Genomic DNA, 11,386 nt, shown 5'->3' on the forward strand with positions numbered 1-11,386 from the left:
AATATTGCGGAGGTGAAGTGGTTTAGATGAGCCAGGTATAGATGAATGACCAACATGTGAGATAGACAAACCTGCTCCGTTCGCGACGTGCACCTTGTCCTTGCCACTGTAGCGCTCGTGGATGGCGAGACGGTCAAGGTCGTTTGTTACGTGATCCGTTGCCCCTGTGTCGATGCACCAATCTGTGTCGACGGAGTAGGAGCCCATGTTGGCGGCGTTGGCGGAGCGCTCGCGCTGATCTTCAGGCTGGAACGCATGGTTGAAGCGGTTGCGGCAGTGCAGGGCATCATGGCCAAACTTGCCGCAGACTTGACACTTGAGGTTGCTACGGTCGTTGCCACGACCGCGTCTGCCGCGGCCACGATTGCCGCTGTTGCTGTTGCCTTGTCCACCCTGGTTGCTGCGGCTAGCACCGCGACCAACAGAGTTGCGAGCGGCAACATTTGCTGAAGTATGGATCGCGCCGACGGAGGCCTACTGCTCGAGGCGGAGTTTGGCGCTGAGGAGGAACGCGTAGAAGCTGCTGAGGCTAATGGGATCATCGAGCGCCGTGACCGACGCGACCAACGGCTCAAACTCGGGACCTAGTCCGGCGAGTATGTAGCCAAGCACCTCCTCGTCAGTGAGAGGCTTGCCGATGGATGCCATGGCATCAGCAAAGCCCCGCATCTTGCAGTAGTCCTTAGAGGCGGTGAGGTCCTTCTTCTTCAGGTTGGAGAGCTGGTAGCGCAGCTGCATGACGCGGGCACGATTCTGTGAGGAAAACATGTCATGAAGAGTAGTCCAGACATGTTCAGACGTGCGAAGCTGTGTCGTCTGTCCAAGGATATCCTCGGTCATGTAGCCGAGGAGGGTGATCATCACCAGCTAATCCTGCTGGTACCACCGAAGAAACGCCGGATTGGCCACCTCCTTGGCCGCATCGCCGGTGCCTTCTGTGATGGTGTGTGGCGGCACCGTTTCGGAGCCGGAGACATATACGAACAAGCCGTTCGAGGCAAGGGCAGGGACAGCCTGAGTCTTCCACAGAAGGAAGTTGTCCCTCGTGAGACGTAGGGTGATGAGGTTTCTGATCGAGGTGATCGTGGGTGCGGCAGAGGAGCTTGAACTGGTGGCAAGGGTGCCGCTGGGCTGGGTGATGAGAGCGCCGACGGTGTTGGAGAGGAGGCTGGGGGTGGTGCCGGCCATGGTGGAAGATGGGATCTTGGTGCTCTGTATACCAAGTTAAAGGGAATTGTTTGCCGTGCAATACCCCGAAGGATAGGTCATGTATTTATATGGGCAATGACTTGATTGCCAAGACTACAAGTACAGGATAAGTACAAAAACTGTGGAGATATATGCTGGTTGTTTGACCAAGATATACATAACCTATTCTAACTAACTTACGTCAAGATCTTGTACGTTAACAGACATAGTGGACAGGTGTTCAAATTTTCATGATGATGAAATATGCTAACATGGGAACTACAAAAAAACAAATATGTGGCTTTTCAGCACATCTAATATTCATCCTCAAAGTCCATGATTTTTTTTGTGTAGCTCAGAATTCAAGGGATTTCATCATAATTTTTTACACATATAAACATTACATCTTAATATGACAAGCTCAATGCCTATGTAGTTCATCTATCTATTTCGGACTTTTTATCTGTAGCAAATATGATTGTTTGGGGGGGGGGGGCTAATGACCTTTTTTTTCTTCAATCTTGGCCCCTAGAAAAAAACTTGTTGTACTATTGTTTTTCTCTTTCACCCCACTAAAAGAGAAAAAAATCTGCTTTAGGTAACATTAAATCCACACTGTAAAATTTTATCCAGTAAGGTGTGCTGTTAACCAAGTGTCCATGTGCACAATGAGAGCTGGTGCCTCATTTCACGCTTTTCCAATGGTGTTGACAATAGAATGAGAGACGTCGACAAATTTTCAGTTGGGAAGCAATTGGTGCTTCGATTAGCAGGTTGTTTGGACACTTTCTCTGCAAGGTTGGACACGGAATGCACAATTTTAATCAGTGATGAGAGCACGGTTGCATTGCGGCTCCTCCATGGATGGTTTGGAAAACGAAATCGAAATGGGGGAGGGAGACGAGGAGGAACCTGGCGAGCAAACAATCCAAGGACCATGCGATCCACCGCAGCCTTGATACGGTCGAGGTCCGCCCTGGCAACACCACCACCTCCTCCTCCATCCGCACCCTCCGTCCACCTTCCTGAGAAGTCCAAACTACCTCCTCGTCCTCGCCTATGGCGGATATCGACGACGCACCGGTGACTCGGGTAGTGCCTTACGACGGCGGCGGGCAGAGCCTGCGTTGAGGATGAAGGTGGGCGTGGGCGGAGACGCACAGCTACGGCTGCGGAGCGCCGGCCCATCTCCGGGCGGCGGCGGGGAGTGGAGCGGCTCACGCGGCACGGGAGGAGCGCAGGTGGGATCAAGCGTGGCCGTCCAGTCAACTTGGGTTGGGCAAGTCTTGCGTCGCACAATCACCACATGGCAGACCTGAAATTCCAAAAGAAAATCTTAAGAATAGGAAAATTATTTCTATCTTTTCAGTTTTAGATATATTTTGAATAAATCTCCGAGCACATGTACATTTGATCTACACATTCGTGAAATTTTATCGTTCCTCCCTCGTGAAATGTACAATTGACTAGGTTTTTCTGTGCGACTGTCACCGTTGTTCGTTCCCCTCGCCTCTGGGTGCTTCCAGAGCCAGAGACATAGGGGAGCCCCGTGATTTGTCTTGGAGTTTTGATCACCCTATTAGAGCAACTCCAATGGGGCGACCCATTTCGTCCGTCCGCGTCCGTTTGGGTCGGCGCGGACAAAAGTGGCGGCCCAACGCACCGACCCAAACTCAAATCGTGTCTGCCCGGCGTCTGCGCCGACCCATTTCCGGCCCAAAACTGTGCCTGGAATGCGTCGGCGCGGACGCGAAGCGAACGCGCCGCGCATCTCCTCGCCGTCCATCGCGTCCCCACCTGGTGGCCACCCAACCGCCACGGTCAACATAATTTATGACGACCGCCCATCTTGGGCCCACGTGTCAGCGACGGCGGTCGTCCTTTTTTAAGCCGGGCGTGCGGCGGGGCCGTCCTCATCCACTTACCACTCGCCCCCGTCCCCATCTGGCCATCCCTGGCCCCACGCCGGCAACAATCCTAGCCACCGCCAGCATGGGTTTCTTCTCCGGCATCGACAGCAGCTGCAAGGCAAAGCCCCCACCCGCCATTCCCCCTCCCTCCCCGCCCTCCCCGCGCCGGCACGCGCTCCCCGGCAGAGGCAGCGCATCAACGTGCCATTGCACCAGGCCGAGTGGCACTGGCACCACCGCGTGCCTCTGCCGTACATGGGCGTGACGCTGCCGCATGACTGGCATTTGGATCCGGAGAGGATCCCAGTGCCGGCGGCGCTGCGGACAGAGAGGGCCTATGCGCAGGTGGTGCGGCGCCAGTGGGCGTTGCTGACGTCAGAGCAGCGCGCCGACCCGCACTTCGCCGCCGACTCGCCCAACTGGGCTCGATGGTTCGCCTTCGAGCATGAGGAGGCGAGGCGATGCGGCGCCCACGGGGTCGACCACAACCTGCCGCTGCCCGTGCTCGTCGTCCGCGACGAGGACCAAGAGGCCTAGGCCGCCTACCAGGCGGCCATCAAGGAGAGCGAGGAGGAGGATCGGTGGAGGGAGGCAGACGAGGCGGCTTTCGGGGATGCCATGGCGGAGGCCATGGCCCTCTCCGCGGCGGGCGACTACATCGTGCCGCCGGTGGCCCCGCCGTCCCCGCCCAAAGCCAAGCCGGAGGAGCCGGCCTACCACGAGCGCTACTCCTGGACCAGAATAGTGCGCGAGTGGGTCAGCGCTTTGTCGATCTGGCTCGGGGTGACAGAGAAGCAGGAGGCGGCCTACCTCAACCACTGGCGCCGCGTTCGGCTAGCCGAGGAGCGCCGGAAGGGCGAGTGTCTGCAGATGCTCGAGCGCGAGGCCGACGAGGAGGCGCGCCAGGCCCAGGCAGCGGCGGCAAAGCCCGACATCGCCGTCGTCTGGAACACGGCGTTCCCCTGGGCCGGCCCTGCGCCGATGTTGATCGACCTTACCGGTCCCGACACAGATGAGGATGCCTAGGGCAGCGTGTCGTCTTGTTTTTAGTGTTTTTATTAATGTAATGTGGACTTTCGCCGGCCTTCGTGGCCGGCTTTTATGTTTAATTAAATGCATATATTTATTTTCAAACTGCTCGCAATATTTTTTTGGCGTGTCGATGAAATGGATTGGGCTAGTGTTGGGCGCTCGCGCTGACCCAAACACAGCGCCGGACATTTGTGTCCACCGGGCCGACCCAAATGGACAAAAAGCGGACAAAAGCGCCGTCCGTTTGGGTCGGCCCGTTGGAGTTGCTCTTACTGACTAGTGTTTAGTCTAGATGTCTGGCTGACGACTCATCAATGCACATAGAGTAAGTTTTTCATGTCATGTCATCGTCCAACAATGTTGATTGGCGTTGGTGAAGGGTGTGTGGAGCTTTGGTCAAGGAGGGGGGCGGCGCCCCCCTTTCCTTCCTCTCTCCCTCCTCCTTCTCCCTTCTCCTACTCCAACTAGGAAAGGAGGGAGTCCTACTCCCGATGGGAGTAGGACTCCTCCCTGGCGCGCCTCCTCCTGGCCGTCCGCCTCTCCCCCATGCTCCTTTATATACGGGGGCAGGGGGCACCTCTAGACACAACAATTGATCTCTTGGATCTCTTAGCTGTGTGCGGTGTCCCCCTTCACCATAGTCCACCTTGATAATATCGTAGCGGTGCTTAGGAGAAGCCCTGCGTCGGTAGAACATCAACATCATCACCACGCTGTCGTGCTGACGCAACTCTCCCTCAAAGCACGGCTGGATTGGAGTTCGAGGGACGTCGTCGAGATGAACGTGTGCTGAACTCGGAGGTGTCGTACGTTCGGTACTTAATCGGTCGGATCGTGAAGACGTATGACTACATCATCCGCGTTGTGCTAACGCTTCCGCTTTTGGTCTACGAGGGTACGTAGACAACACTCTCCCCTCTCATTGCTATGCATCACCATGATCTTGCGTGTGCGTAGGAAAATTTTGAAATTACTACGTTCCCCAACACTGGCATCCGAGCCTAGGTTTTATGCGTTGATGTTGTGCACGAGTAGAACACAAGTGAGTTGTGGGCGATATAAGTCATACTGCTTACCAGCATTTCATACTTTGGTTTGGCGGTATTATTGGATGAAGCGACCCGGACCGACATTACGCGTACGCTTACGCGAGACTAGTTCTACCGATGTGCTTTGCACACAGGTGGCTGGCGGGTGTTAGTTTCTCCAACTTTAGTTGAACCAAGTGTGGCTACGCCCGGTCCTTGAGAAGGTTAAACCAGCACTAACTTGACAAACTATCGTTGTGGTTTTGATGCGTAGGTAAGTACGGTTCTTGCTCAACCCATAGCAGCCACGTAAAACTTGCAACAACAAAGTAGAGAACGTCTAACTTGTTTTTGCAGGGAATGTTGTGATGTGATATGGTCAAGGCATGATCCTATATTTTATTTTATGAGATGATCATGTTTTGTAACCGAGTTATCGGTAACTGGCAGGAGCCATATGGTTGTCGCTTTATTGTATGCAATGCAATCGCTCTGTAATGTTTTACTTTATCACTATGTGGTAGCGATAGTTGTAGAAGCAATAGTTGGCAAGACGACAACGATGCTACGATGGAGATCAGGGTGTCAAGCCGGTGACGATGGAGATCATGACGGTGATTTGGTGATGGAGATCAAAGGCACAAGATGATGATGGCCATATCATGTCACATATTTTGATTGCATGTGATGTTTATCTTTTTATGCATCTTATTTTTCTTGGTACGGCGGTAGCATTATAAGATGATCCCTCACTAAATTTCAAGGTATAAGTGTTCTCCCTGAGTATGCACCGTTGCTACAGTTCGTCGTGCCGAGACACCACGTGATGGTCGGGTGTGATAAGCTCTACGTTCACATACAACGGGTGCAAGACAGTTTTGCACGTGCAGAATACTCGGGTTAAACTTGGCAAGCCTAGCATATGGTGATATGGCCTCGGAACACTGAGATCAAAAGGTCGAACGTGAATCATATAGTAGATATGATCAACATAGAGATGTTCACAATTGAAAACTACTCCATCTCACGTGATGATCAGACATGGTTTAGTTGATATGGATCATGTGATCATTTAGATGACTAGAGGGATGTCTATCTAAGTGAGAGTTCTTAAGTAATATGATTAATTGAACTTAAATTTATCATGAACTTAGTACCTGATAGTATTTTGCTTGTCTATGTTGATTGTAGATAGATGGCCCGTGCTGTTGTTCCGTTAAATTTTAATGTGTTCCTTGAGAAAGAAAAGTTGAAAGATGATGGTATCAATTACACGGACTGGGTCCGTAACTTGAGGATTATCCTCATTGCTGCATAGAAGAATTACGTCCTGAAAGCACCGCTGGGTGCCAGGCCTGCTGCAGATGTTGCTGATGATAGTAAGAACGTCTGGCAGAGTAAAGCTGATGACTACTCGATAGTTCAGTGTGCCATGCTTTACGGCTTAGAACCGGGACTCCAACGGCGTTTTGAACGTCATGGAGCATATGAGATGTTCCAGGAGTTGAAGTTAATATTTCAAGCAAATGCCCAGATTGAGAGATATGAAGTCTCCAATAAGTTCTATAGTTGCAAGATGGAGGAGAATAGTTCTGTCAGTGAACATATACTCAAAATGTCTGGGTATCATAATCACTTGACTCAATTGGGAGTTAATCTTCTTGTTGATAGTTTCATTGACGGAGTTCTTCAATCACCACCACCAAGCTACAAAAGCTTCATGATGAACTATAATATGCAAGGGATGAATAAGACAATTCCCGAGCTCTTCGCGATGCTAAAGGCTGCGGAGGTAGAAATTAAAAAGGAGCATCAAGTGTTGATGGTCAACAAGACCACTAGTTCCAAGAAAAGGGGTAAAGGGAAGAAGAAAGGGAGCTTCAAGAAGAACGGCAAACAAGTTGCTGCTCAAGAGAACAAACCCAAGTTTGGACCTAAGCCTGAGACTGAGTGCTTCTACTGCAAACAGACTGGTCACTGGAAGCGGAACTGCCCCAAGTATTTGGCGGATAAGAAGGATGGCAAGGTGAACAAAGGTATATGTGATATACATGTTATTGATGTGTACCTTACTAATGCTCGTAGTAGCACCTGGGTATTTGATACTGGTTCGGTTGCTAATATTTGCAACTCGAAATAGGGACTACAGATTAAGCGAAGATTGGCTAAGGACGAGGTGACGATGCGCGTGGGAAATGGTTTCAAAGTCGATGTGATCGCGGTCGGCACGCTACCTCTACATCTACCTTCGGGATTAGTTTTAGACCTGAATAATTGTTTTTTGGTGCCAGCATTGAGCATGAATCTTGTTTGATGCAAGACGATTATTCATTTAAATCAGAAAATAATGGTTGTTCTATTTATATGAGTAATATCTTTTATGGTCATGCACCCTTGAAGAGTGGTCTATTTTTGTTGAATCTCGATAGTAGTGATACACATATTCATAATATTAAAGCCAAAGGATGCAGAGTTGATAATGATAGTGCAACTTATTTGTGGCACTGCCGTTTAGGTCATATTGGTGTAAAGCGCATGAAGAAACTCCATACTGATGGACTTTTGGAACCACTTGATTATGAATCACTTGGTAATTGCGAACCGTGCCTCATGGGTAAGATGACTAAAACGCCGTTCTCCGGAACTATGGAGCGAGCAACAGATTTGTTGGAAATCATACATACAGATGTATGTGGTCCGATGAATGTTGAGGCTCGCGGCAGGTATCGTTATTTTCTCACCTTCACAGATGATTTAAGCAGATATGGGTATATCTACTTAATGAAACATAAGTCTGAAACATTTGAAAAGTTCAAAGAATTTCAGAGTGAAGTTGAAAATCATCGTAACAAGAAAATAAAGTTTCTACGATCTGATCGTGGAGGAGAATATTTGAGTTACGAGTTTGATCTTCATTTGAAACAATGCGGAATAGTTTCACAACTCACGCCACCCGGAACACCACAGGGTAATGGTGTGTCCGAACGTCGTAATCATACTTTACTAGATATGGTGCGATCTATGATGTCTCTTACTGATTTACCGCTATCATTTTGGGGTTATGCTTTAGAGATGGCTGCATTCACGTTAAATAGGGCACCATCGAAATTCGTTGAGACGACGCCTTATGAAATGTGGTTTGGCAAGAAACCAAAGTTGTCATTTCTTAGAGATTGGGGTTGCGATTCTTATGTGAAAAAGCTTCAACCTGATAAGCTCGAACCCAAATCGGAGAAATGTGTCTTCATAGGATACCCAAAAGAAACTGTTGGGTACACCTTCTATCATAGATCTGAAGGCAAGACTTTTGTTGCTAAATTTGGATCCTTTCTAGAGAAGGAGTTTCTCTCGAAAGAAGTGAGTGGGAGGAAAGTAGAACTTGATGAGGTAACTGTACCTGCTCCCTTATTGGAAAGTAGTTCATCACAGAAACCGGTTCCTGTGACACCTACACCAATTAATGAGGAAGTTAATGATGAAGATCATGAAACTTCAGATCAAGTTGTTACTGAACCTCGTAGATCAACCAGAGTAAGATCTGCACCAGAGTGGTACGGTAATCCTGTTCTGGAGGTTATGTTGCTAGACCATGACGAACCTACGAACTATGAAGAAGCGATGGTGAGCCCAGATTCCGCAAAATGGCTTGAGGCCATGAAATCTGAGATGGGATCCATGTATGAGAACAAAGTATGGACTTTGGTTGACTTGCCCGATGATCGGCAAGCCATTGAGAATAAATGGATCTTCAAGAAGAAGACTGACGCTGACGATAATATTACTATCTATAAAGCTCGACTTGTTGCAAAAGGTTTTCAACAAGTTCAAGGGATTGACTACGATGAGACTTTCTCACCAGTAGCGATGTTTAAGTCTGTCCGAATCATGTTAGCAATTGCCGCATTTTATGATTATGAAATTTGGCAAATGGATGTCAAAACTGCATTCATGAATGGATTTCTGGAAGAAGAGTTGTATATGATGCAACCGGAAGGTTTTGTCGATCCAAAGGGAGCTAACAAAGTATGCAAGCTCCAGCGATCCATTTATGGACTGGTGCAAGCTTCTCTGAGTTGGAATAAACGCTTTGACAGTGTGATCAAAGCATATGGTTTTATACAGACTTTTGGAGAAGCCTGTATTTAGAAGAAAGTGAGTGGGAGATCTGTAGCATTTCTGATATTATATGTGGATGACATATTGCTAACTGGAAATGATATAGAATTTCTGGATAGCATAAAGGGATACTTGAATAAGAGTTTTTCAATGAAGGACCTCGGTGAAGCTGCTTATATATTGGGCATCAAGATCTATAGAGATAGATCAAGACGCTTAATTGGACTTTCACAAAGCACATACCTTGACAAAGTTTTGAAGAAGTTCAAAATGGATCAAGCAAAGAAAGGGTTCTTACATGTGTTACAAGGTGTGAAGTTGAGTAAGACTCAATGCCCGACCACTGCAGAAGATAGAGAGAAGATGAAAGATGTTCCCTATGCTTCAGCCATAGGCTCTATCATGTATGCAATGCTGTGTACCAGACCTGATGTGTGCCTTGCTATAAGTTTAGCAGGGAGGTACCAAAGTAATCCAGGAGTGGATCACTGGACAGCGGTCAAGAACATCCTGAAATACCTGAAAATGACTAAGGATATGTTTCTCATTTATGGAGGTGACAAAGAGCTAGTCGTAAATGGTTACGTCGATGCAAGATTTGACACTGATCCGGACGATTCTAAATCGCAAAGCGGATACGTGTTTACATTGAACGGTGGAGCTGTCAGTTGGTGCAGTTCTAAACAAAGCGTTGTGGCGGATCTACGTGTGAAGTGGAGTACATAGCTACTTCGGAAGCAGCAAATGAAGGAGTCTGGATGAAGGAGTTCATATCCGATCTAGGTGTCATACCTAGTGCATTGGGTCCAATGAAAATCTTTTGTGACAATACTGGTGCAATTGCCTTGGCAAAGGAATCTAGATTTCACAAGAGAACCAAGCACATCAAGAGACGCTTCAACTCCATCCGGGATCAAGTCCAGGTGGGAGACATAGAAATTTGCAAGATACATACGGATCTGAATGTTCCAGACCCATTGACTAAGCCTCTTCCACGAGAAAAACATGATCAACACCAAGGCTCCATGGGTGTTAGAATCATTACTGTGTAATCTAGATTATTGACTCTAGTGCAAGTGGGAGACTGAAGGAAATATGCCCTGGAGGGAATAATAAAGTTATTATTTATTTCCTTATATCATGATAAATGTTTATTATTCATGCTAGAATTGTATTAACCGGTAACATAATACTTGTGTGAATACATAAACAAACAGAGTGTCACTAGTATGCCTCTACTTGACTAGCTCGTTGATCAAAGATGGTTATGTTTCCTAGCCATTGACATGAGTTGTCATTTGATTAACGGGATCACATCATTAGGAGAATGATGTGATGGACTTTACCCATTCCGTTAGCTTAGCACACGATTGTTTAGTATTCTGCTATTGTTTTCTTCATGACTTATACATGTTCCTATGACTATGAGATTATCCAACTCCCGTTTACCGGAGGAATACTTTGTGTGCTACCAAACGTCACAACGTAACTGGGTGATTATAAAGGTGCTCTACAGGTGTCTCCGAAGGTACTTGTTCGGTTGGCGTATTTCGGGATTAGGATTTGTCACTCCGATTGTCGGAGAGGTATCTCTGGGCCCACTCGGTAATGCACATCACTATAAGCCTTGCATGCATTGCAACTAATGAGTTAGTTGTGGGATGATGTATTATAGAACGAGTAAAGAGACTTTTCGGTAACGAGAATGAACTAGGTATTAAGATACCGACGATCGAATCTTGGGCAAGTAACATACCGATGACAAAGGGAACAACGTATGTTGTTATGCAGTTTGACCGATAAAGATCTTCGTAGAATATGTAGGTGGCAATATGAGCATCTAGGTTCCGCTACTGGTTATTGATCGGAGACATGTCTCGGTCATGTCTACATAGTTCTCGAACCCGTAGGGTCCACCCACTTAAAGTTCGATGACAGTTATATTATGAGTTTATGTGTTTTGATGTACCGAACGTAGTTCAGAGTCCCGGATGTGATCACGGACATGACGAGGAGTCTCGAAATGGTTGAGACATAAAGATTGATATATTGGAAGCCTATATTTGGATATCGAAAGTGTTCCGGGTGAAATCGGAATTTTACCGGAGTACC

The sequence above is a fragment of the Triticum aestivum genome, chromosome 2A (genome assembly GCF_018294505.1).
Source record: "Triticum aestivum cultivar Chinese Spring chromosome 2A, IWGSC CS RefSeq v2.1, whole genome shotgun sequence".
Lineage (NCBI taxonomy): Eukaryota > Viridiplantae > Streptophyta > Magnoliopsida > Poales > Poaceae > Triticum > Triticum aestivum.